The sequence below is a fragment of the Myxine glutinosa genome, chromosome 4, assembly GCF_964187855.1.
Source record: "Myxine glutinosa chromosome 4, kmMyxGlut1.1, whole genome shotgun sequence".
In the NCBI taxonomy this organism is placed as follows: Eukaryota; Metazoa; Chordata; class Myxini; order Myxiniformes; family Myxinidae; genus Myxine; species Myxine glutinosa.
The window spans coordinates 73,838,835-73,866,788 of NC_136264.1; the positions used below are offsets into that span (position 1 = coordinate 73,838,835).

The window sequence follows — 27,954 nt, forward strand, 5'->3', positions numbered from 1 at the left end:
ACGTGACCTATGACGACATAATTATCACAAATTCTACAGGCAGAGGTGCTCCTATGGTAAAATTCCATGTCAAACAGACCAACGGTTGTCGAGAAAATGAATTTTAAAAATGCAGACACGCAAGCCACATGTACACCACATGTATGCAACCGAATGCCTAACCCTCTCTGGACTAGCTCCCCATGCTCTGTCTGTGCTTTTCCCCCCCAAATATTCCTACAGGTCACACAAGATCTGCCAGCAACCCTCTTCTGGTGAAACTGCCAAAATCTAGACTCTCTGCTCACCTTCACTCTTTCCTCCCACCTCTGGAACAAACTCCCTCACTCTCTTCAATCCATCTCCTCCCTCCAGGTCTTCAAAACAGCTGTTCACCACCATCTCTTATCTTCCCCTATCCAAAACCTTGATCTTTTCTACCCCCGTATAAAACACCCCAGATCCGCCTCTTTCAATCTCCAACTTCTTTGCTGTAATTCCTAGTAGTGTTCATAAGCTTTATACCGTGTACTCCTCTCCCAGCCCTCTCCCTTCAACAAATCTACCGACGTCCCTGTTCTCTTCTGTTGTTGTGCTTGTGTGCTTCCCTCTCTCTCCCTCTTGTCTCCTGCTCCATCCATTGTATGTTTTATGTGTCTGTGCATGTTTTCATGTTTAATGTGTTAGCTCTTACATGAGCCTCGATTCTGTATACAAAATAAATAATGAAAATTAAAATAAAAAAAACTGCTTTTCGCTTCGCAAGCGCAGGGTAAAAATCATATCTGCAATCTCATTGCATTTGATTGGCGACAGCTACTATTCAAAGTACGCAGGAGCAAATGGCAAATGCTGGCCCATTTACAAGCATTATTGTCACACAAATCGTATGATGTTAACCATTGGTTGACTGACATGATGTAACTTAGAGCAAAACATTGTATCAATGAGAACCACAGCTGTTCTTTGCACCAAACTATGAAACATTGGCAGAACAACTCTAATTAGTGAAACAGTACTCCAATAACATTCAAAAGGAATTTGGCCTGGATAAGTGTGCCAAGTACACATTCATATGAGGTAGATCAACAAAATCGGACAACATAGAATTGACACGAATAAAACAATAAAGGAGTTAGACAATGACACATCATACAAATAAATACCTTGGGGTAGAAGAGGGCCACCAAACATGTCACAAACAAATGCACAAAACAATTACCAAAGAATGCCTGCGTAAAACGAGGCTGATGCTGAAAACAGAACTTTCTCCAAGGAACAAAATCAAAGCCATAAACCATAAACAAAGTACAGCTGCAGAAAAATAAACTGGCCACAATCAAAAATCAATAAACTGGATATCAAAACAAGGAAACTCCTCACCATCCACAAAATGTTTCACAAAAATCAATGCATCCCGAGAATGTACCTGCCGAGACGAGGAGGAGGTAGCGGCCTGATGGAGCTCAACCAAGCGCATAGGATGACAGCTGTATGATTTGCCTAATACGTAAAAAGTTCAACAGACTACCAAATCCAATTTGTAAGCAAACAGAAATACAACAAACCAGAGAAGGTATCCCTAACCCACCTGGCAAAATATTTACAAAGACAGGTGCGAATGGAAGATGTCATACAATAAACTGAAACAACGAGTACAGCCGCAACAATAGCAAAAAATAAGAAAGAAAAATATAAAACAAAATATCAGCAGATATACACCGCCAACTGGGAAAACGATAGAGCAGGAAGGTATAAATATATAAAACTAGAACGACCAAGTACCAAGTTTGATTTGAGTGTAATACCTGTGCCAAGTTTGATTTAAATTCATTCAGCTGTTCTCAGGTTATCACATTTTTACCTGGAATGACCTATGACCTTTGACCACTTGACCCCAAATTTTAATCAGTTCAAGTTTACATCATTATACATACCTGCACCAAGTTTTAATTTAAATCCCTTCAGCTGTTCACAAGTTATCACACTTTTTACCTGACATGACTTCTGACCTTGGGAGCCCAAAATCTAATCAGTTAATCTTTACATCATTATACATACCTCTACCAAGTTTGAATCAGATCATTTCAGCCGTTCTCAAGTTATACACCTATTACGGACTTTGACATTTAACCCGCAAATTATAATCAGTTAATCTTTACATCAATATACATACCTGTACCAAGTATGAATTGGAGTACTTCAGCTGTTCTCAAGTTATAGATGTATTTATGTACTTTGACCTTTGAGCTTTGCCCTCAAAATCTAATCAGTTAATCTTTATATCATTATACATACCTGTACCAAGTTTGAATTAGATCACTTCAGCCGTTCCCAAGTTATAGACATATTACAGACTTTAGCCTTTGACTTATTGACCCCAAAATCGAATCAATTCATCTTTACATTATTCTCCATAACTGTACCAAATTCGGTCAGAATCCCATCAATGGTTCACAAGTTATCGCGGAAACAGGATTTTTACCTAACATGCCCTGTGACCTTTGGCCTTTGACCTCGTGATCCCAAAATCGAATCAGTTCATCTTTACCTCATTATACATACCTGCACCAAGCTTGACTAGGATCCATTCAGCCGTTCTCAAGTTATCGCGGATACGAAAACCTATCACGGATGGATGGACAGACGGATGGACAACCTTAAAACATAATGCCTCTGGCAACTTCATCAACAGAGGCATAATAATAATAATAATAAAATAGAAAAAATAAAGAGTTGGACAGATTGGGAGTAGACAAAGAAGGCTCTTCGAAATGGCTAACAACAGGTCAGCTCAACTGTGATGGATAACGAATCATTATACGAGTAAATGCCCAAGACCAAGGACACTGCACCAATGGCTTTAAGAAAATGGTGGGACTGAGTCAATGAGACAAGTGTGGTTCTGCAAGGTAGAAACAGAAAGTACGAGTCACCTCCTACCAGGATGTAAAAAAAAACAAACAAAAAAAACCTCATGTTGGAGCAGCTGTACACCCAAAGGCACAACAAGGAATGTCGAGTAATCCGCTGCCACATCTGAAAAAGTCTCAATATCCCAGTTCCATAAAAGTCATGGAAACATGAACCAAAAGCAATCACTGAAAACAGGGACACAAGGACATGTATGACCTAATGATCCAATCAAGCGTGAACATAGAAGACAAAGCATTGCGACCAGATATAGCACTGAGGTACAAAAAAGAAGAGAAGGCATTGCTAATTGAGGCTGAGGTGTCAGTCCCCAGCAATTTTAGCCTAAACGCGCAAATCAAGAAAATGACCAAAAAACAAGTCCTCAAAAATGAAGTGAAAAGATCCTGGAAGATGAAGAGTGACACAATTGTACCAGTGATTATTGGATGTCATCGATGCCTTCATTTTAACGTCATAATTCGACAATTACGCAACGCTTAGACCGATCAATTTGAAACTTGTGGAGCGGGATCTACGCAACAATTATATTGGAGAATGTAAATGTATGACGTCATCGGTCACATGGTCTGGCAGCCATATTGGATCAAACAAAAAAACCCTTAAAAAAACAGAAGAGTTGGCTCACACCAAGTCAACTGAGTAGGGGAAGAATTCTATGTATGAATTCTACAGGACCATGTAGTTCTTCTGAGTGCTTTCTCGGTTGATTCTCTTGTTTTCTATTCTATAGAGATGCAGTCTTTCCCCGACTGGTATCAACCTCATCTCTGCTATTTTGTTGGCCAACTCTTCTTCCAGTCATCATCATCGTCTTTTTCTTCTTCTCTACTTTGTTGTTCTCCCTAGTCTTCATGTTCTTTATCATCTACTGTTCTTGCTCTCATCCCTTCTGTCTCTGTTGGTGTCATATGATTTAGGTCAGCAGGTGAGACTTGTTCCTTCTCTCGTGGTAGGTAGGTCTGCATCATTTCTTTCTGTTGTGTGTGAGCAGCATTTCCGAGCCAGTTGGTTTTGTGCATTTGAACACGATGGTGGAACCGTCACGTTTAGCACAACAATGTAGGTTGCTGGTCCTATGCTGTACTGAAAATGCCCTGAGGGACACTACTGGTCGACGCTGTACTGAAAATGCCCTGAGGGCCATTACTGGTCCTATGCTGGACTGAAAATGCCCTGAGGGCCATTACTGGTCCTATGCTGCACTGAAAGTGCCCTGAGGGCCATTACTGGTCCTATGCTGTACTGAAAGTGCCCTGAGGGCCACTAAATGGTAGGCCCATGGCTGCATGGTTGGGGTATCAATTTGACATTTGGACAGGGTGCCAGCACCGCGGGATATTTCATGTCCACCAGCAATGAATCCTAACAGATGAATCCCAACCAGGCTAACACAACAACGTTGGGCCAACGTCAGCACCGTCGTTGGGCCAACGTCAGCACCGTCGTTGGGCCAACGGTGTTGTGTTAGCTGTGAAGCCTATCATCCCATCTGATCCATGTGGGGAATCAGATCCAGATGAGATAACTGTAATTGCAACATCCTATCGGACCATATAGTATTTGACAAGTCTTACTACACTTTTTCTTCTTTGACGACAACAATTATTCCCACGTTATTGTGGGGTTGGTTGGTGGGGGGCGGTGGGGGTTGGGGGGGGGGGGTGGGTGGGGAGAAGGGGAGGGGAGGAAGCTTGGCACAAGTCTTACACGAACTGGTTGGCCAAGCCTGCCATTCGGATAAGGTTATGGCAGAATTTGTTGATAGGATGGCAGAATAGATAAGATGATGGCAGGATTTGTTCCTGATGACAGCGATAACTCTCCTACTATTCATGAAGGACACCGTGGGATCTATAACGTCCATTAAGGAATGTGAAACACCAGGATGGCAGTTTATACCTATGTCAGGATTCGAAGTCAGGCTAGATAGCTTGGAGGCGAGTGTGCGAACCTCCAAGTCACCCCACAGTATCTAGTGCCACATGTAAATCTGTATTGGGTACATTCAGACTTCACGCAAAGAAGGTGCTCGCACGCACCTTTGCACCTCTTCTAAGACTCCTCGCAGGACACGTCACACAAACTTCATTTTGGGGGGAAATAAATCGATTGCACGAAACACAATTCCGTTTGGGAAGTCGAGCGACCTTCGGATTGCTAAACCCGGATTAAAACGGTGGATCTCAATACGATACTGGAGACGGTTAAAAATAAACATCTTCATATTAAATGGGGGTCAAAGGAGGGCAAAAAGCTTCTTTCGTGTGACGTAACATTTTAGTCTTCGTTCCTCATTTCCCCACCCGCAGCGAGCAATCTGACACCAGGAGGCTACAAAAAGAAAAATAACTTGGCTGGAAAACTACAAACACAAAAAAAATTAAAGTTTATAAAAGTTAAACTTTTAAAAGTTAACAAGAAAGTTTCGCACGGGCACAAGTCGTGTGCAGACGGGCTTAGGAGAGGTAGCACCAAATCCCCTGTTGTAGGTCAACACCGTTACTGGACCCCAACTCACCAGCTGTACCAGGAGCAACACACCCAGGAAAAGCAGTCGATCAAACAGCGGAAAACGAGATCGCTTCAGCTTTTGTGGAATTGAAATGGACCCATAGGGGGAGAGTTCGAGCTTCAGTCCCGACCTGGTAGGACGAGGCGAGGGGAGGAACCCGAGCCTGGAGTGTTTACCACGGCTGATCCTTTTTTCATTCCCTTCCGCAGGATCGTAAATGAAAGTTCACGGCGGTCAGGGCTTCGCAAAACAAATGGGTTACGTCGATGTAATGGGGCGTGGCCTCGTGGGGAGCTCATCATCAATATCCCACGTGACGGGGCGTGGCCTTGCGTCAATTCAAACGTGAACTTGGAAAAGTGACAGCTCCATTAAAAAAATCTCCACCACGTAAACCAATCACATTGATGGGAAGTAACCATAAAATAAATCATTACTCGCAAAATCGAAGATGTTTCAAGTATATTGTTTGGTCTTGTGCGTTATTCTGTCTGCGTCTGTCTGTCTGTTTGTTTGTCTGTCAATCGCCGACAGGTCACAATAATTTTAAACCGATCTTCACGAACCTTCACCAGATGGTAGACTTGGTCATAAGGAAGTAGTCTATTGAGTTTGAGGTCAAAGGTCATCTTAAGGTCAATGAAATGTTAAAACATAAAAATAAAATAAATGTAAAAAATAAAAAATGTAAAAAATTAAAAATTAAATGTTGAAAAATAAAAAAAACATTTTTCAACATTCTTCCTTTTGTTTTGCACCTTGTGATCTCTCCTGTTGTCGTCTCCCCTTTAGATCTCTCCTTTCGTCCTTTATATCCAAAGTCGAGGCTCATGGAAGAGCTCGAGCATGAGAATCACAAAGAGTAAATCAGCAACGACAAATGATGGCAAGGCGAAGAGGTACTCAAACTAGGCTCTTTCAGATCCTGAGATCACAAATGCTCCATCATCAATTTTGAATGCCAGCTTTGCAGATTAATAATCTCAAAAAGTATTCATCAAGACATAAACACCCAGCATAACCTTCATACTAATACTTCATACTTCATTTACAGTCAGGTCAGTCTCTTGACTGCCACTGCTAACATGTAACCCAGTGCCACCTGCCGCATGGTCGGAAAATTGGCAACTAAACCGACAACCCTCACGGGCTTGCCAGTGGAGAGGGTGACAGACAGTGACACCCTGCAGGACTAAAAACAACACCTGTTAAAGGGGGGATGAGCTCCCTTCGGGAGCCAATGGCCATCCAGTAAGGACATTGTTTCTCCAAAAAAAACACCCATCCGGTTGGACCTGGTTTTTTTTCGGTAAAACCGGTTTTTAGGTTTTTTTTAGGCTTTAAGGGTCTTCGGGGTCTCAAAGGGTCTTAAAGGGTGTTAGGAGACTTCAGGGATCTTAGGGATCATTATAATATAAGGGCCATAGGGGTCTTTGTGATCTTCGGGTCCTAAAGGATCTTTAGGTCTGAAGGGTCTTAAGGGTCGTTGGGGTCTCAAAGCATCTTTGGGACCTTATGGCTCTTGATGGTCTTAAGGGTATTTGGGGTCTTATGGGTCTTCGGGTTCCTACAAGTTATAATGGTCTTGGGGTCTTCAAAGGTCTAAGGGGTCGCAGCAGTCCAAAGGGTCGAAAGGTGGTACATTCCAATAGTACGTAATTAATAGACGGATGTGTGGTGAGTGTGCCACTGATGTTCAAGCATTACGTAAATAATCTATCTAAATATCTATAAAGCTCACTTGACTTTTTGCTCCACCAAATAACAGTGAAACGGAGTTGAGTAAAGGGGTGAAAATTCTACAGATGCTGTGATAAATAACTAACTCTGTCGGTTTGAATGTTTGAAAGAGAATAGACGTCTGGATCAATTTTTGAATTAAATATAAATCCCGATTTATATATATATTTCTCTAGAATGCAAGCAATCTCTGTGTGTCTGTGTGTCTGTCTGTGTGTATGTCTGTGACCGCTGTTTCTCGACAACCACTGGTCCGATCTCAGTGAAACTTGCCATGTATATTGCTGGGGACCTGACGATGTGCCTTTTCAAGGTTTGCTATTAATCGGACAAGTGGTTACCAAGTTATGGCCATTTATTTAGCAAACACATACGTTTTGTACGTGAACGAAGGAACGGCGAAGGACGAGAGCGAAGACCGAAGGAACGATGAAAGTTTTAATACTTACTGTCCATATACTTAGTCTATATTATAGCCGGCGAAGCCGGTGTTGTCAATAAACGCGTACGTATTATTTCGAAAACCAGATTATGCCTTGGCTTGAGAATTCCGAAGCTCAATGGAGGCCGCCATCTTGCGGATGCGGCAGTATGCATAACAAATTGGAAAACGTTCAATAGGAGTTTCTTTCACCCGTCTTTGTTTGATTCACAATCTTATGCACCTCCAATTTATTATTAAAATACTTTAAGTCCAACCTCGGCCCGCACGGGCCTGGTTATCTTCAGCGAAAATCGTCACCAAACACCGGAACCAATGAGATTCGAGCATTTGAAAAAATATTTCTAAAACCAAATCACTCAATGGAGGCCGCCATCGACCGGATGCGGAAGTTTGCATAAAACAATTGCGAAAAAGTTCAATAGGAGTTTGTTTCACCCGTCTTTGTTTGATTCACAATCTAATGCACCTCTAATTTGGAATTAAAATACGTTAAGACCAACCTCGTTATCTTCAACGAAAATCGTCACCAAACACCGGAACCAATGAGATTCGAGCATTTGAAAAATATTTTTAAAAAGCTTACTACGCGTTTCGGACGCTGAAAACGGCGTCAATATTCTAAAATTGACGAAGAATTATTTTGTAGAAATCTCGCGGCCGGAGGGGATAGTTTTTCACGGCCGGAAATATCCGAAGTTGAGACGGAATTCACCGAATTAATCAAGAAGAATGAATGAATATTGAATGAACTAGTGAATGAATGAACATTCACCGAATTAATCAAGAAGGAAATTTTAATAAATTTTAATCTCATCCAGAATGCAAATGGTGTCATTTTGAACTAGTTACGGTACCGACTACACCTACCTACTACAAACTACCTAACCTACTGATGCCATAGTGATGGGTAAAATAGTGGCAAGAAGCTTTGGCTTCGCCGGCTCATTGCAGCTTTGCAGTCAGGTACTAGTAGCCGGCAAAGCCGGTGTTGTCAATAAACGCGTACGTATTATGTCGAAAACCAGATTATGCCTTGGCTTGAGAATTCCGAAGCTCAATTGAGGCCGCCATCTTGCGGATGCGGAAGTATGCATAACAAATTGAAAAACGTTCAATAGGAGTTTTTTTCACCCGTCTTTGTTTGATTTACAATCTTATGCACCTCCAATGTATTATTAAAATACATTAAGACCAACCTCGGCCCGCACGGGCCTGGTTATCTTCAAAGAAAAGCGTCACCAAACACCAGAACCAATGTGATTCGAGCATTTGAAAAAATATTTCTGAAACCAAATCACGCAATGGAGGCCGCCATCTTCCAGATGCGGAAGTTTGCATAAAACAATTGCGAAAAAGTTCAGTAGGAGTTTGTTTCACCCGTCTTTCTTTGATTCACAATCTAATGCACCTCTAATTTGAAATTAAAATACGTTAAGACCAACCTCGTTATCTTCAACGAAAATCGTCACCAAACACCGGAACCAATGAGATTCGAGCATTTGAAAAATATTTTTTTAAAGCTTATTACGCGTTTCGGAGGGTGAAAACGGCGTCAAATATTCTAAAATTGACGAAGAATTATTTTTTAGAAATCTCGCGGCCGTAGGGGATAGTTTTTCACGGCCAGAATTACGGTATAAGCGGTTTACATAAAGAAAGAAAGCTCGGTTTGATTAACGACAGTCACACATTGCCGTTGAAACGGCGCTAACGTCTGATCTGTCGGCGCTGATCTTACTACAAGCTAACTTCTTCTGGTGGAGGAAGCTGCCATGCCCGGAGAGAACCAGCCCTGACAGCGACTGAAGTTAGAAGACTACAGACATACTGTGAAAACGTATGTTAAGCCCAGTTAAAATTTCTTAAAATAGGCCCGAAGCTAGCACATCGTGTAGTTATTTCCTTAAGCTTCTTGTGACATTTATTGTATGTAGGTATTGGGGAGGACTGTCTGCTCTTCTCTTTTACCAAGTCTTACCAGGTACGGTACCTACACCGACCTACTATCAACTACCTAAGCTACTGATGCCATCGTGATGGGTAAAATAGTGGCAAGAGGCTTTGGTTTCGCCGGCTCATTGCGGCTTTGCAGTCGGGTACTAGTAGATTGATTGTAGTTAAACACAATGCCCCAATCCATTCGTCGTCTACGACAGCAAAGGAACAAAACTGCGCATCTAGTCAGGTTCACTATGTTTTTTCGTTCAAAATCATGGTCGATTAGCAAACCTATACATTTTTGGAAACGTTATTACTAGTGGGGGGGGCCAATGTTTTCCCGTTGAATTCAAATGTTAATTTGTGGACACTGGTTGGGTTGTCTTTAGGGATGATAGAAGTTGTAGAAAAAATATGTCTCCATTTTTTTCAAGTTCTTTATAGCGGCCATTTTGGATTATCAAAATGGCGTTTGTTGAAAACCGAAATTGTCATTATCTTGGCTTCTAAATGACCTAGAGTGTTAATTTTGGTGTCCAAATGTACATATTTGCGGATACTTAATCCAATAAACACACATTTATACACCTACATATGATCAAAAGGGTTCTTATGGCAGCCATCTTGGATTTTCACGCACTTATGCCAACACATATATATTTTTTTTTCCATCATTTTCACTTCTAAATCACATAAAGGCTGGACTTTAGTGTTCAAATGTACACTTATAATGTCTTTGTGCAATATTTTTAGTTGGCAGTGTTCATTGTTGCATTGAAGGATCTCCATCCTCCTCATCATCAGTGTTATCGATTCCCATGGGGCGCTCCTGACCCGTGTTACCACACACCTCTTCATCTGCCCCACACATACACATCTCAGAACAGTTGAGATGCTGAGACCTGCATGAGCAGTGAGACATGCATTGGGTCTTCTTGCAGTTACATTTGATTAGATGTGTGATGGCAGCTGGGGCTGGAGGGTCCTTGGTTGTGATGGGCACCAGCTGATCTCCTTCTGCTCTCCATCCATGTTCTGTTGGTTGTGGAAGCTGGGGGTCCGGTACATCAGCCTGATGCCACACCATGGCCTGGAAATGTGCACGAGCAATGGCTTCATGTAAAGCTCCCCGTGTTGGTGGCAGCTTCTGTGCCTCTAGCTGTTTCTTGGTAAACAGTCTCCACCTCAGCTTGCCCACATCCACAACTGTAGTACGAGGCTCATACAGCTGGCATACAAATGCCTCAATGTCACTTTCTGTGTCAGCTCTCAGCTGCTCAGAGGCCCCAAGGTCATGAAACGCAGATACCACCTCAACAGAGCACCTATTGAGGGCTTGCCAACATGTGAGCTTTCCCTTGCCGGCAAACCGACCAGTCTGGTCTGCTCCCGTGAATGCATGGAATCCTGGTAGGGCTGCAGCCTTCCTGACACCAAGTTCATGTACTATTGGTTCCAGTGAGATTTGCCTCTTCTTGTTCCCCACACCCGTGATGAAGTATGTGTCTTTGCATAGTTCATGGTACCGGTGGAGTGCTAGGATGAATACATCAGTATCAGGTGACTGAATGTACAGCTGTGTTGCACCTCTTCGGACGGCATCTAGACTGTGAAGAAAGATCCTCGTATCAGCCTCCTCCTGGGAGCTACGGAGATGCTGTACATCCATGCAGTTGGAGAAGACATCCTGCCTTGAAGTGTCGATGAAGACCTTGGTAGTCCCCTCAAAGTGACACAGAGCTTTCTTTGCCAGATAGACAGTTAGCTCATCTTTGGTGTTGGTGTGCGACAGGAACTGTTTTGCTGTCAGTTTCCCAATCGGGGTGCTGTCTTGAACGTGGTAAGCAGTGGGCGGCTTGCCACCTTGGCGCCTCTCCCGTGTGGCCTCTTTCAGTGAATTTGGCAGATCATATCGGTCAAACACGAGGTGGACTTCATCATACCCGTTGGTCTTGCAGTCCAGTGTTGCATTGAAATGGCCAGCCCACTGGGCACATGTTTTGACCCATTGTGGCTTACCCATTGCTTGCACTAATGCCATGCCGTCTATGACAGTCACCTTCTTGGGAGGGGGTGGAGTATGTTCAGGATTGTCGTCGTCTGGCTGCTGACCAGTGCCAGTTGACTTCTTGGGTAGATCTTCTAGGATGCCCATGAGCTTGCTTTTGTCTGTGCATGGTAGTAGTGTCCCAGCCATTGCAAAGAGGGTTCGTGGAAGCGCGGTGAATTCATATTGACCTATGGCATCCTTCAAGTTGATCTCTGGTCGTGAGCGGGCCACGATCAGCATGCGCGCAAACAGTGACCTGTCGTCTTTCAGCTCTACAACCTTGTCTGCCAGTTTGTGCTTCACAGCTTTCCTGGCACTCTTCCACATCTTCAGTTTGACCTTTCCCATTCTGGCCCAAAGGTTGATTTCATTTGTGTTGATGCGCTCTGCAACAAACGTGTTATACGCTTTCTGACCAATCTCATCTTGGTTGCAGACATCCTTCTGTACTTCAGCTGGCATCACCACCTTGGTGATGATAGTCGTCAGGTCTTCACCCTCATGCGTCATGGGATTCATGGACTCTCTGATCACATTCTTCAGTCGACGAATGCTGTCTTCCTGCCGAGCCCAGACTGTGGTTGATAGGTCGTGGTGCTCCTTGCGTATAGCTGATTGTGAGCCAGCCATCTGACGGGCTTCTTCAGCAAGCCTACTCAGCTCTGGTGCTGTCAGAAAGAACCTTTCGCGGGCACTGGCATTCTGGGTAATGCCCACAATACCCCCTGTCACCTTCATGATCCTGTTGATGTGCTCCAGTGCATGGTCCACACCTACAGCACAGAAGGGGATTTCATTCTTATGGACACTGAAGTTCCCATCCATGAACTCTTGGTAGATCCCTGGATCTGTCATCTTCAGGGCCTTCATCTCTGCAAGGTACCGGGGAGTCAGCCTGGCATATTTCTGTTTGTCATGTGCAAAGAAGTATATGCACATCTCATCCAGTGAAGACAGGTGAAGCTCAAATTGTCCATCACGGGTGGCACGGATGAATGTGTATATCAGCATTATCATCCGCATGTAGCGTCGCACAAACTTGAACAGTGGACTCTTGGCTTCTTTCCTCTCATCAAACTTTGCCATGGCCTCCAGGACTTCGTTTGACTCGAGGACAGCTAGCATGTTGTTCTGCGCGCTTGTCATCTCCTCTCGGTTGTGTAGATGACAGCTCTGGGCAACCTGTTGTGCTGACTGGGTACATGGGCCCCTCAGATGGGGATGCTCTTGGAAGAATTCGTCCACATAGAGGTCGAAGAGGGCTTGGACAGTGGTGATGTGGGCCTCCAAAGCCCTCTTCATGTGCTTGGCTTCCAGTATTTGTCTGGTCGTTGTTGGGCCATAGATATCAGCCTCAGACCAAGCCTCGTCAAGACCACTGTCCTCTATGGCATTCCCAGCAGCCCTCAGTGCAGCCATCACAGTGTGCATCTCCCCTAGTCGCAGTACCCACTTGCCTTTGCAGTCATCTCTGGTCATCTCCAGCTGTTTGGCTCGCTCATACAGGGCCATGTCTAAGGTGATCACTGTCTTCCTATCGGGACCCATGACCATGCAGTTGATTTGCTGTGTCTGTTTCAAGACTGTTATCAGTGTTTGCCATTCATGGGCTGGTGCTGCTACCAATGGCAGGGCGTTGACCTCTGTCAGAGGCTTCGAAGAGGAGAGCAGTGAGTTGTAGGCTGTCCAAGTTGGGATATCGTGATGCTTGATCCTACTGCCAGGTGGTTGTTTTGGATCGTGGACGAGTGACCCAACAGGGTCAGCATGCTGGGGTTCTGCAGCTTGCAGCTGGTCATCTGGTGGGATGATGTCGTCTTGTACGTCCTCAGCTTCAGCTGTTCGCATGATTGTGCGTGAAAGTAGCCACACTGTGTCCGTCGCAGAGTACGGCTTGGTGACATCTGGGTTTGACCGTGTCTTGAAGCTATACGTGGTACCTGTGGCAGATTGTTTGTTTGGTGCTTGGCAAGGAACAAAGTCTGGAGCAGTCAGAACCTTGAGTGAGCGGTGTCTGGCCTTTCGGTCATGTAGTGTCAGTGTTCTATGTTCATCTGTGGAGGGTGCATGTTCCCGTCGTTGGTAGAGTGCCCAGGCTGTAGCATGGAGTGTCCGCTTCCCATCAGGTGTGTCTTCATTGAAGTCACTGTTGTCCACTGCAAAGAAGACAAACGTCCCTATGCGCATGGTTCTTGGAAAGTATACACCCTGTTCTGTCGTAGACTCTATGACTGAGTTGGCCAGCTGTGTCTCCAACCGCAAGATCCGACTATAATCAACAGACAGACCGAACCCATGCAGGAAATCCAGAAGCTTCTTGTTTCTGGTGGACTGATGGACTACAATGGCAACGGCAAGCTGCTGTGGCCATTCTAAGCGATGGCGGAATGGTGCATCTGGCTCTTTGGGCTTGTACGTGACTTGGCGTTTTGACTTGTAGCCGTACATGATGTTCTGACTGATGGTTATAACATCTCGATGAATAGTGGCTGAGCGCATAGTCTCTGGCTCAATGCTCGTGGCTGGTCCTTCCAGTAGCCAGCGGAGGAAAGCATAGAGTACTTTGGGTACATGCTTTTCAGCATCATCAGTGTTCATTTCTCCTTCAAATTGCCATGGGTGCTTGTTCTGACAAGCAATGGCACTGCGGAGAACAGAGGCACTCTCAAACAGTTGTTCGATGTTTTTTTCATTTGTCTTCGTCATTGCATCTTCGACAGCTGCATCACGCACGGCAGTGGAGAATACACAGTCTGACTCGTTTCGACGTTTTGGTTTCATGAAGTGAACGTCATCAATGTGAGAGTTGATTTTCTCCTTCATGCCTTGGGTAGTAGGTGATGGGACATTGTGCACACCATTATTGTCAAGAATCCTGGAGTAAACCGACTTCAGGTCAGACATGTTGAGAATTTCACCAGCTTGGAGTAGAGAGCGAACAAGGCTGACAAACTCAATGTCTGCGGCTATTTTGATAACATTAGTTTCTTGCAGTATGTGTTCTTTGTCATCACTTGATGTCCCACTCTTGGGAGCACGTTGGACATTCTGCACCCAGCATGGGAGATGATACTTGACGTCGATCGCATGAGCATCATGTGCACTGATGGCAGCACTCAGCTGAACTTTCCACTTGTGGTTGCTGCCTTCTTCAACAGCTTTCTTCAGCTGTTTACCTGCGTTGAACGTGCATACAACATGTACACTTTCCTTAGTGACCTCTTGACAGAAGAAACAAAGGTCTCTGTTGAATGGAGTTGATGATGAACGTGTGAAGCGAAGAGTCTCGTCTTGCGTAGAACCTGAGGTACTTGCAGCGGCAGGTGCAGAAGAAGGACGTCCACACCTCTTATGAAGATGCTGGGTGTCGCCATGTTCGCAGGCTTTCTGGTGGCGAACTCTAGCACGCTCCAGGTGAGCAGTGTTGCATGTAGATCCATAACATGCCCGGTGCCACTTTGCTTTATTGTTCCTCAAGTCAGTGGCAGTGAAACAGCTTAATCGTTCGCTGATCTGTTTGAAGTCGGCATCACCATATCGTGCCCTCTCCTGGATGAACTGGAGAAACTTTGCATATGAGCCCAGTGCTGGCTCAGTCACTAGTGCACCTTGGGGATCCTGGCACTGAATGCAAAGTGTGAAATCAGTTTCTTTCTTGGTTTTCTTGCTTTTTGGCTCCATCATAGCTCAGGGTCACGAATCTGGAATATACAAATAACAAATAACAATTAAGATAGATGTGCATTAAGTTAGATTTTGGACACTGGTTCGGCTGTGCCATAAAAACCTATTTTTATCCCTTGTAGGTTATTAAAGAAGGTTTCATTCAATTCTCTATCCCCAAAAATGTACAACTGGACACCAGAATCGAAACTCTAGGTCATTTAGAAGCCAAGATAATGGAATTTTACATTTTCGACATCCGCCATTTTGAAAATCCAAAATGGCCGCCATAAAGAACTTGAAACAATTGGAGACATATTTTTTCTAGAACTTATATCATCCCTAAAGACAGCCCAACCAGTGTCCAAAAATTAACAAGCAATTTCACCGGGCATTTCAAACTGCTACATTGGCCCCCCCACTATACATGGAAAATCTGAAAATCAATGTTTACATTTGCCAATTCCGACCAATTCGATTCGACCAATTCGACCAATTCGACCAATCGACCAATTCCATTCGACCAATTCGACCATTCGACCATTCGACCAATCGCTTCGATCGACCATTCGACCATTCGATCGATTCGATTCGATTCGATTCATCGAATTCGATTCGATCGACCATTCGACCAATTCGATTTGCCAATCAATTTGACCGACCTTTGCTTGTGTGGAACGGACTGTGAAAACGATGCGGACTATATTGTCGGATACGACACACAGGACAGTGATGACGAACTCTAAATGGCATATTCTGTAATCGTGTATGTTTGATGCCATTGACTGCCTGTGTATATTTTGTCATTGACTGCCTGTGTAGATGTGAAGTTATACTGACTGCATGTGTATATATGATTTTGCTGACTGCCTGTGTATGTTTGGTGATATGAATTATTGTGACACATTTTGATGTTATTAACTGCCTGTACAAAATGATAACATGTATTCGATTATGCAACTTATCGCGAATATAAAGACAGTATTTTGCAATTAAAAACCTTTGATTCGTGTCTTACCATTCCCCATAGCACTAATTTGATACTTTCATTGGATTCCTTGTCCCTGAAAATATAGGTTTAGTATATTTTAAAAAGTTTTTAGGGTAATTAGAGGCAGAAATAGAACAAAATATGTATTTTACAGTGGCCATTTTGAAAATCCAAAATGGCCGCCATACAGGTATCTCTCCAAATGTAAACTGTCCAAAACTCTGTCTCACTGAGACCTGGCAACAACCACTGGACTACTACACGCTCAACCTCACCACACCCAATGGATATTCTTACATCAATAAACCACGCTCGGAGGGCCGAGGTGGTGGAATTGCCGTTATTCACCGACAAGACATCAAGACCAACCTCATCTCCATCTCATCTGCTCCATCATTTGAACACCTGGCTTTTAAACTCTCTGGTCACACACAGTCAGTCATGGCTGTTGTCTACCGCCCTCCCAAACCACACCCATCATTCCTGTCTGACTTCTCCTACTTTCTGACCCAGCTATGTTCCCTCTCCCCCTCAATCCTCCTCCTTGGTGATTTCAATATCCACATGGACTCCACTGACTCCACGCTAACCACTGACTTCACTGATTTACTCACCTGCTTTAACCTCACTCAACATGTCAACTTTCCTACCCATAACCGTGGTCACATTTTGGACCTTGTCTGCTCTACTGGACTAATTTTGCACCATCTCTCTGGCTCCGACCTCACTCTCTCTGACCACCTAGCCATCACTCTGACCATCAACATCCCCACCCCAGCACCAAGGCATTATCGCACTATCAACTTCCGTAAGCTAAACGCTCTTTCACCTACCTCATTCTCATCGACCCTCTCAGAAAAAATGTCCACTTCTCCCTTCGTTGACCTCCACACCCCTTCTGACCTCACTGACTACTACAACCACACTCTCTCCTCCTGCCTTGACCAACTTGCGCCTATAAAAACCAAAACAGTTTCTTTCACCCATTCTGCTCCCTGGTTTACCCCTGAACTCCGCCTGATGAAAACTCGTGCTCGCCAACTTGAAAGACTCCGCAATAAAACAGGTCTCACAGTTCACTCCCAGGCCTACAAGGACCACATACAACACTATAAAGATGCCCTCTCCCGCGCCCGCTCCGCCTACTACTCTCAAATTATCCACTCTGGCTCCGGAAACACAAAAGCACTCTTCTCTACAATAAACAAACTCCTCAGCCCCCTGAACACCACCACCCAGTCATTCACAATAGACAACTGCATCTCCTTCCTTTCATTCTTCCAACGCAAAATTGAAAACATCTACAACAGCTTGACCACCGCCGCACCCGCTCCCCCTCAAACCACCTGCCCCCCCTTATCCTGCCATCCCCTGTCTCAATTCTCCCCAGTCTCCCCTACTGACCTCTCTGAACTCCTCATCGGAATGAAAACTGCCACCTGCACTCTTGACCCCATCCCCTCCAGCTTTGTCAAGGCCTCCCTTCCTGCTCTCTCTCCACTTATCATTGCAACAATAAACTCCTCCCTGTCTACAGGCATCGTCCCACCATCCCTCAAAATTGCTGCTGTTACCCCCATTCTGAAAAAACCTGGACTAAACCCTGACACCCTAAATAACTTCAGACCCATCTCCAACCTACCCTTTCTGTCAAAGGTTTTGGAACGCGCTGTAGCCACTCAACTGAAACATCACCTCTCTGCCAATAACCTGTATGAAACGTTCCAATCCGGATTCCGCTCCAACCACAGTACTGAAACTGCTCTCCTCAAAATCACCAACGACCTTCTCCTCTCCTCGGACGCTGGCAACCTCAACATTCTCATCCTCCTCGACCTCAGCGCCGCCTTTGACACCATCGATCACACCATCCTCCTCACCCGACTTGAAACCACCTTTAACATTACCGGCACTGCCCTCTCTTGGATTAAATCATACCTCTCTGACAGACGTCAGTTCATCTCCATCAATAACTGCAAATCCCCCACTGCTCCCCTCCCCCAAGGTGTCCCCCAAGGTTCAGTTCTTGGCCCCCTCCTCTTCATCCTTTACCTGTCCCCCCTCGGTCACTTAATCCGCCGTCATGGTCTCCAATTCCACTGCTTCGCCGATGACATCCAGCTTTTCATCTCCACCAAGTCCATCTCCACCGCCACCCACTCTATCCTGACAAACTGCATCACTGAAATAAAATCCTGGCTTCAAATCAACTTCCTCAAACTTAACTGTGATAAATCTGAAATAATCATCATTGGCCCAAAAACGCTCACCAAGTCCACCCATAACTTTGCCCTCAACATCGACGGTTTCCCAGTATCCACCTCCCCTCACATCCGGAATCTTGGCATCATCTTTGACCAAACCCTCTCCTTCGACAAATACACTAAACAGATCACAAAGACAGCCTTCTTTCACCTGAAAAACATCGCCCGTCTCCGTCCATCCCTCTCCTCCGTGGCTGCAGAAACCCTCATCCACGCCTTCATCACTTCCCGTCTGGACTACTGCAATAGCCTCCTTTATGGTTCACCCTCAACAATCACCAATAAACTCCAATACATTCAGAACTCCGCTGCCCGTCTACTCACCCATTCCCGGACCCGTGACCACATCACCCCCGTCCTTTACAAGCTTCACTGGCTCCCCATCTCCCAGAGAATCCAGTACAAAATCCTCCTCTTGACCTACAAAGCCCTCCATAACCTGGCCCCATCCTACCTGGCTGACCTCCTCTCCAGACACACTCCCACCCGCAACCTCCGCTCTGCTGGTACCAACCTCCTGACCCCCCCCCCCCATCCGGACCAAATTTAGATCCTGGGGGGACAGGGCCTTCTCCATCGCTGCTCCCACCCTCTGGAACTCGCTACCTCACACCATCAGAGATTCCTCCTCACTCACCACATTCAAAACATCACTCAAGACCCACCTGTTCAACACTGCATTCAACATTCAACCCACAGCATCTAACCCCTGACTATCTCCTCTCCTTCTCCCTCCTTTGTGCTTTGAATATTTCCCTATTGATTCTTCTTTTTTTGCAATTGTTTTTATGTTTTGCTATGCATTATGTTTTGCACTCTGTCAAAGCGTCTTTGGGCTTCCTGAAAAGCGCTATATAAAATAAATGCATTATTATTATTATTATTAAACATTGATTTTTAGTTTCCTTATGCTATAACCTTTCCAAAAATGTATAGGTTTGCTAATCTACCATGATTTTGAACGAAATATAATTTATTGACATAGTGAACCTGACTAATCGTGCACGCGCAATGGAATCTGACGAAGCACGAGCTGCTCGCCTGACACGCGACGCTACGCGCGTGACGAGGCGTCGTGCATCTGAAACGGATGAAGAACGAGCTGCTCGCTCTTTGTGCTTTTCCTTGCGATGAAATTGCAAAATGGCAAAATATGTTGGCGCTAATTGAAGAATTGGCCATTAAAACTAATTTGCGATTACTCGTAACTGCGATATGCGAACTTCCGGACAGTGAGGCCTTATTTTTGGTACGTACGTCAACGTACGTATGTCCACGTATTTACCTCCACGCACGTACGGGCACGCACTAGTATATATAAACGCGAGTTGTCTGTGTGTGTCCGCGTTTTATTCAGAGATGGCTGAACGGATCTTCGTCAACCTTTCAGAGGTTCATCAGTGCGTGCATGGGAGTGTTCTCGGCAGGAAGAAAAAAAAAAATTGAAAAAAAGATCGTTTTTTTGGAGTTTAAAAAAAAAATCGCTCGATTGTGCCGAAGCCTTTTAAAATTCATGACAGTTATATTCAAGTACACATTCGCATAAATAAATACAAAACAATCACCAGACATTTGAATACAAATAAATCAAACTATTCCGGAAGTGTAAGAATTTGGTAGTACAGCTTCTTCTTCTTCCTGATCGGCATCACACTTAACTCAGAAACGTGAGCCACATTCACCCACCATACATGAACCCCCTTCCTCTCCTGTCACCCCCACATCCTCTCCCCTTCCCCCTTCTCCCCCCTGCCCCCCTCCCCTACAGGGGGACCACGAGGGAAAGACAGCACAGGGGGACTGGACCGCGAGGGAAAGACAGCACAGGGGGACTGGACCACGAGGGAAAGACAGCACAGGGGGACCGCGAGGGAAAGACAGCACAGGGGGACCGCGAGGGAAAGACAGCACAGGGGGACCGCGAGGGAAAAACAGTACAGGGGGACCGCGAGGGAAAGACAGCACAGGGGGACTGCGAGGGAAAGACAGCACAGGGGGACCGGACCACGAGGGAAAGACAGCACAGAAGGACCGCGAGGGAAAGACAGCACAGGGGGACCGCGAGGGAAAGACAGCACAGGGGGACCGCGAGGGAAAGACAGCACAGGGGGACCGCGAGGGAAAGACAGCACAGGGGGACCGCGAGGGAAAGACAGCACAGGGGGACCGCGAGGGAAAGACAGCACAGGGGGACCGCGAGGGAAAGACAGCACAGGGGGACCGCGAGGGAAAGACAGCACAGGGGGACCGCGAGGGAAAGACAGCACAGGGGGATCGCGAGGGAAAGACAGCACAGGGGGACCGCGAGGGAAAGACAGCACAGGGGTACCGCGAGGGAAAGACAGCACAGGGGGACCCCGAGGGAAAGACAGCACAGGGGGACCCCGAGGGAAAGACAGCACAGGGGGACCGCGAGGGAAAGACAGCACAGGGGGACCGCGAGGGAAAGACAGCACAGGGGGACCGGACCACGAGGGAAAGACAGTACAGGGGGACCACGAGGGAAAGACAGCACAGGGGGACCACGAGGGAAAGACAGCACAGGGGGACCACGAGGGAAAGACAGCACAGGGGGACCGCGAGGGAAAGACAGCACAGGGGGACCGCGAGGGAAAGACAGCACAGGGGGACCGCGAGGGAAAGACAGCACAGGGGGACCGCGAGGGAAAGACAGCACAGGGGGACCATGAGCGAAAGACAGCACAGGGGGACCGCGAGGGAAAGACAGCACAGGGGGACCGCGAGGGAAAGACAGCACAGGGGGACCGCGAGGGAAAGACCAGGAAAATACCATGTTTGTCTTTGTCCATGTTTTCATGAGTTTTCTGGTCCTGGGATGTTAATTTTTTGCAGATATGCCAATGAATCACTTATACCGTTATAACCTACTTTGTTGTGCTGTTGTGTGTAAAGTTGTTCTGATAATTATAGTTGTTTTCACTGTTTGCACTGAGAGCAGGTGACTAGTACTTTCTGTTTCTGTCCTGCAGAATCTACACTTGTCTGTCTGGATCATTTCCGCCATATTTTTAAATCCATTGGTGTGGTGTCCTTGATCTTGGGCATTTATTATGATTCGTTCGCCGTCCCAGTTGAACTGACCTCTTCTTAGCCATTCCAATGAGCCTTCTTTGTCTATCCCCATTCTGTCCAATTCTTCTTTGTATTTTCCTGCTCATTTGTCATTCTCCCAGTTGTTGATGTTTATTTCTTGATATTTATTTTCATATGTTTTTGTCTTTTTTGCAATTGTTGGGGCTGTATTTGTTGCTGTTTCATTTTCCTGTGCGGCGTCTTCTATTCGCACCTGTTTTTGGAAATTATTGGCAAGGTGAGTTCGGGATACTTTTTCAGGTTTGTTGTGTTAATGTTTGTTTACAAATTGCATCCGAAAGTCTGTTGAGCATTTCAAATACTCAGCTAGTCCTACACTCGTTGCTCTGTGCACCTGGTTGAGTTCCATCAGGGCGCTCCCTCCCTCTCGTCTTGGCAGGTACATTCTCGGAATGCACTGGTTTTTGTAAAACATTTTGTGGATGGTGAGGAGTTTTCTAGTTTTGATATCCGTTTTAATGATTTTTGAATGTGGCCAGTTTATTATTCCGCAGCTGTACTTTGATGTATTTTTTTTTTTTTTTTTTTTTGTATACAACATCGAGGCTCGTGAAAGAGCGAACATTAATCACACAGAAAGACAAACAGACACACAAAACAAATAACATCGGGAGCGGTAGACAAGATGGGGAGAGAGGGGGAAGGACACAAACACAACATTTGAGAGCAGGGACCGAGAGACATGGAGACATCGAGAGAACTGTGGGAGGGAGAGGGCTTTGGGGGGGAGGCATGGGAAGGGGGGGGGGGGGGTGGGAGAGGTATAAAACATATGGACACTGCCAAGACTTCCAGGAAAGAAGTTGGAATTTCAAACAAGGTGGATCTGGGGTGAATTAGTGGGGGTAGAAAAGATCAAGGTTTTGGATGGGGGAAGATAAGAGATGGTGGTGAACACCATCAGCTGTTTTGCTGTTTTGAAGACCTGGAGGGAGGAGTGTGATTGAAGTGAGTGTGGGAGTTTGTTCCAGAGGCGGGAGAAAAGAGGAATGAAAGAGTGAAGGTGAGCAGAGAGCCGAGATTTCGGCAGTTTAACCATCAGAGGGTGGCTGGCAGATCTTGTGCGACCTGTAGGAATATTTGGGGGACAGAGCACAGAGAGAGCTGGGGGAGCAAGGCCGGAGAGGAGTCGGTAGAAGACAGAAAGACCACCTACCTGCCTGCGGTGAGTGAGTGAAAGGCCCTCAGAGATAGCTTCATCGCGGGAGATTCCATTGATTCTGAAAGCTTTGGATTCAACAGCGTGAAGCCGAGCCAGGTGTGAGGCAGGAGCACCAGCCCATAGGGGAGAACAGTATTCCATTCAGCTGCGGATGAAAGCCTTGTATGTGGTGAGGAGCTCAGGTGTGCCTAGGCAGGACTTCGCACGACGGAGGATGCCCAGTCGGCGACTGGCTTTGGAGGCCAGCTTGGAAATGTGGTTTTCCCAAGAAAGATCATGGCAGATGGTGAGACCCAAAAGCTTGAGCGACAGAACTTCTTGGAGAGGATTGTTGAGAAAGTAGATGGGAGGGTTGTCCAGTCGATCTTTTCGGAGAGACATAGTAAGAGTGTGAGATTTGTCAGGATTGAAAGACATGTTCCACATGTTTGACCAGTCTGTGATTTTGTCCAGGTCTTCAGAGAGTGAGGAGGCTGCAGACTGCCGATCTGAGGGAAGAGGAATGGAGCGGCAGAGAGTGGAGTCATCAGCAAAGAGATACAGAGGATTTTCCAGAGAGTCGGAGAGATCATTGATAAAGACCAGAAAAAGCACAGGGCCCAGCACACTGCCTTGGGGAACTCCAGCCTGAACGGGAAGGGGAGATGAGAGAAATCCATTCAGGGCCACACGTTGACTACGACCAGAGAGGAAGTCCGCAAGCCATGCATGGAGATTTCCATGGATACCATAGGAGGAGAGTTTGGTGAGCAGAGCTGGGTGCCAGACCGTATCGAAGGCACGTGAAAGGGAGACAGCTCTGATGATCTCGCGAGATCTTGGAGACGGCGGCAGGGATTTTCGAAGCTCCACACGGTCTCCACGTTTTTCGAAGTTAAGTCTGTTCACAATTGTATTTTGTCGAAACTGTATTTATCTTTCGGTGTGTGAAGTTATTGTGTGCAACTTTGGTTGTTTCTCGGTGTTTATCTTTCATAAATTGATCGTGTTTGCCGTGTCGTGTCTTGAGGCCTTGTACAGTGTGCACTGTACAACCTTGAGGCTTTGTTTTTCTCTCAGCGGCCCGTCGTTTGTGATCCAATAACTTTCGTTCTCTGTATTCCCAGTCTTTTCACCCATAGCCTACTTCCTTGTGTAAATCTCAACTCAAAAAAAAAAAAAAAAAAAAAAACATTTTCCTTCTCTGTTCTCATTCGTTTATTCATTCTTATTCGTTCGTTCGTTCTTCGACCACGTGTTTCTCCCCCATTTCCCCAGATAGTTTTCACTCATTAACCTTCAATGTTTACACTTTCCCCTCAAGTTATGTATTCCGTCATATTTTATAACACCTTTTTCTTCTTCTTCTTTAAAAGGCTGCTTTCGACTTGCTCACCAAATCAATTCATCCCAAAAAAAATATCCATCTCCTATAGTGCCTTTTTTCTACATTCCCTAAACTCTCCTGCACTCCATCCTCCATCCAGCGTCCTTAAACGTATTTTTAACTCGAAGGTCACAAGAAACTCATTTTGCAATAAATGTTCGTTTCCCATAAATCGTACACTTTCAAAAATCCAATCTCACCCCTCCCCTCCAAATCTTCCCCATAACCCCTCCCCTCCAAATCTTCCCCATCACCCCTCCCCTCCAAATCTTCCCCATCACCCATCCCTTTCAAATCTCCCCCCTTGCCCCCTCCCTCCTAAACTACCCCCTCACCCCTCCCCGCCAAGACGCCCCCTCGCCCCTCCCCTCCTAGACTCCTGCCTCACCCCTCCCCTCCAAATCTCCCCCATATCCCATCCCTTTCAAATCCCTCCCCTTGCCCCTTCCCTCCCAAACTCCCCCCTCACCCCTCCCCTTCAAATCTCCCCACCCTCATTGCTTCTCAATTTCCCCCCTCTCACTCCCCCTCCTCAAAGCGTCCTCCCCGCTTCTTCCCCCTTCAAACTCTCACCTCCATCTCCCCCAACCTTCTGCCTCGCTCTTCCCCCTCCTCAAATAACACCTCATTGTGGCTCACCCAATCACCATCAAACCTTTTGTCCGCCCCATCCTTCCCTTTCTCCGAGCTATTCTGAAATCTCTGACACACCTTCAACAGCTCTCCCTACCTCTTCCACCTCTTCCACATCTTACCCTACCCCTCCTCCCCCCTGTTCTGTATCTGATGCTCCCCCTTCCTCTTCATTAACGGTATGGACCTCAAACATCCGGGGCCTTCGTTCAAACTTAACTGATCTCTCCATACAGGTTGCTTCTGTCAAACCAGACGTGATCTGCTTAACAGAAACTTTCCTCCTTTATGATGTCTCTGATTCCATAGTATCTCTCCCGGGCTACTCCCTCCTCCGGTATGATAGACCTGAGCCTCGTCCTGGAGGCGGGGTTGCTATCTTTATCAAAAACTCTCTTCCTCACTCGCCCTGCACTGCACTCTCTCCACCTCACCCCCAGGAATACCTCTGGCTACGGCTTCCCCTTCGCTCCCACCTCTTGTTCATATGTGTGTTGTACCGTCCACCAAACAGTGATGACTCCATCTACATCTCGCTGTCTGATGATATGGACCAACTTCTATATACTCATCCCAACTCTCTCTTCCTCATATGTGGTGATTTCAACTGTCATCATGCCAGTTGGCTGGGTGTGGGTACCTCTCTCACCAGCCATGGCTCCTCAGCAAAGGACTTCTGCGACTCACTGGGACTGACACAATCTGTCAATTTCCCGACCCGGATCTCAGTCAACGGAACATCTTCTCTTCTGGACTTGGTTATGACTAACTTCCCTGAAAATGTCTGCTGCTCTTCTTCTGCTCCGATCGGATCATCTGATCATGTCCTTGTTAAAGTGGACATCTCTCTGACCATCCTCAGGGAGCCTGCTCAGCGTCGACGAGTCTGGCATTTCACTCAGGCCAACTGGCACGGTCTTCAAGCAGCCATCAATCATCTAGAATGGTCTCCCATCTCTACCACCTCTGACATCAACTCATCCTGGGAATTCTTCCAAAGTAAATTGCTCTCTCTCATGCACAGATTGATCCCATCTCGTCTTCAGTTGTCATACCCTTCCTCCCGTCCATGGTACACGGAATCTTGTGGTGAGGCTGTTGCCCAGAAACAACTTGCCTTCGTCTCCTGGAAAGCAAATCCAACGGAAGGAAATCTCATTTCCTTTCACAAAGCCCGAAACAAGTGTGTGTCCACCCTCAGGAGAGCCAGGAAACAATATCTCTCCGTTCTCAAGACCGAACTCTCTTATCTGTCTCCCTCTTCCAAATCCTGGTGGCGTCTGGTCAAATCCGTTTCTGGTGTTTGTTCCCCCTCCATCCCCTCCCTTACCTCAAACGGCTACACAGCTGACTCCACACGTGAAAAAGCTGAATGCCTCAACTCTGTGTTTGCCTCTAAATCTTGTGTCCCAAACCCATCCCTCTCTGTACCCACCATACCCAGTCGTACCCTGCTGCTCCTGGACTCCGTGTCCTTTCCTCCTGACAAGGTGGAAAAGTTTCTGTCAACCCTCGACTCTGATTCTGCAACTGGACCCGACGGCATCAGCCCACGGGTCCTAAAATCCTGCTCTGCTGCTCTATCTCACCCTCTCTCTGTTCTCTTCACCCTCTCTTTTGCTCAAGGTCAACTGCCATCTGCTTGGAAATCAGCCAACATCACCGCTTTGCACAAAAAAGGTGCAAAAACAGATCCTAGCAACTACAGACCAATCAGCCTTCTCCCAATTATCAGCAAAGTCATGGAATCCATCATTGCTTCGGATATGAAATCTTTCCTCTTCTCCAATGGCTTGATCTCTGATCATCAATTTGGTTTCAGACCAGGTCACTCTACTCTGGACATGCTGCTTCTGCTGTCTCAACAATGGATGGAGGTCCTCAATGCCAAACAGGAAATTAGAGCTGTCTCCCTCGACATATCACGTGCCTTCGACACGGCCTGGCACCCCGCTCTGCTCACCAAACTCTCCTCCTTTGGTATCCATGGAAATCTCCACGCATGGCTGGCGGACTTCCTCTCTAGTCGTCGTCAACGTGTGGCCCTGAATGGGTTTCTCTCATCTCCTCTTCCTGTTCAGGCTGGAGTTCCCCAAGGCAGTGTTCTGGGCCCCGTGCTTTTTCTGGTCTTCATCAATGATCTCTCTGACTCTCTCGAAAATCCTCTCTATCTCTTTGCTGATGACTCCACTCTCTGCCGCTCCATTCCTCTTCCCTCAGATCGGCAGTCTGCTGCCTCCTCACTCTCTGAAGACCTGGACAAAATCACAGACTGGTCAAACAAGTGGAACATGTCTTTCAATCCTGACAAATCTCACACTCTTACTATGTCTCTCCGAAAAGATCGACTGGACAACCCTCCCATCTACTTTCTCAACAATCCTCTCCAAGAAGTTCTGTCGCTCAAGATTTTGGGTCTCACTATCTGCCATGATCTTTCTTGGGAAAACCACATTTCCAAGCTGGCCTCCAAAGCCAGTCGCCGACTGGGCATCCTCCGTCGTGCGAAGTCCTTCCTCGGCACACCTGAGCTCCTCACCACATACAAGGCTTTCATCCGCAGCTCAATGGAATACTGTTCTCCCCTATGGGCCGGTGCTCCTGCCTCACACCTAGCTCGGCTTCACGCTGTTGAAACCAAAGCTTTCAGAATTATTGGAATCTCCCGCGATGAAGCTATCTCTGAGGGCCTTTCACTCACTCACCGCAGGCAGGTAGGTGGTCTTTCTGTCTTCTACCGACTCCTCTCCGGCCTTGCACCCCCAGCTCTCTCTGTGCTCTGTCCCCCAAATATTCCTACAGGTCGCACAAGATCTGCCAGCAACCCTCTGATGGTTAAACTGCCGAAATCTCGGCTCTCTGCTCACCTTCACTCTTTCATTCCTCTTTTCTCCCGCCTCTGGAACAAACTCCCTCACTCCCTTCAATCCCACTCCTCCCTCCAGGTCTTTAAAACAGCTGTTCACCACCATCTCTTATCTTCCCCCATCCAAAACCTTGATCTTTTCTACCCCCGCTAATTCACCCCAGATCCACCTTGTTTGAAATTCCAACTTCTTTCATGGAAGTCCTGGCAGTGTCCATATGTTTTATACCTCTCCCACCGCCCCCTTCCCACGCCCCCCCCCCCAAAGCCCTCGCCCTCTCTCAGATCTATCGA

The 27,954-nt window shown here is 46.3% G+C and overlaps 1 protein-coding gene across 12 annotated transcripts in view; it reads right to left on the reverse strand.

Moving 5' to 3' along the window:
• LOC137424777 (uncharacterized) overlaps nt 1–27,954 on the reverse strand; it is a 675,237-nt gene that overhangs the window by 566,422 nt on the left and 80,861 nt on the right. For 2 of the 12 annotated variants that reach the window (XR_013623073.1, XR_013623077.1), the window contains exon 1: nt 5,348–5,406. The exons of 2 other annotated variants lie outside the window; for them this stretch is intronic. The gene's annotated coding sequence lies outside the window, so the exon portion shown is untranslated. Of the gene's footprint in view, nt 1–5,347; nt 5,407–5,434; nt 6,161–6,186; nt 6,268–27,954 lie in introns of those variants that run through there. 8 more of the 12 variants (XR_013623078.1, XR_013623080.1, XR_013623075.1 and 5 more) reach the window with 8 other exon arrangements.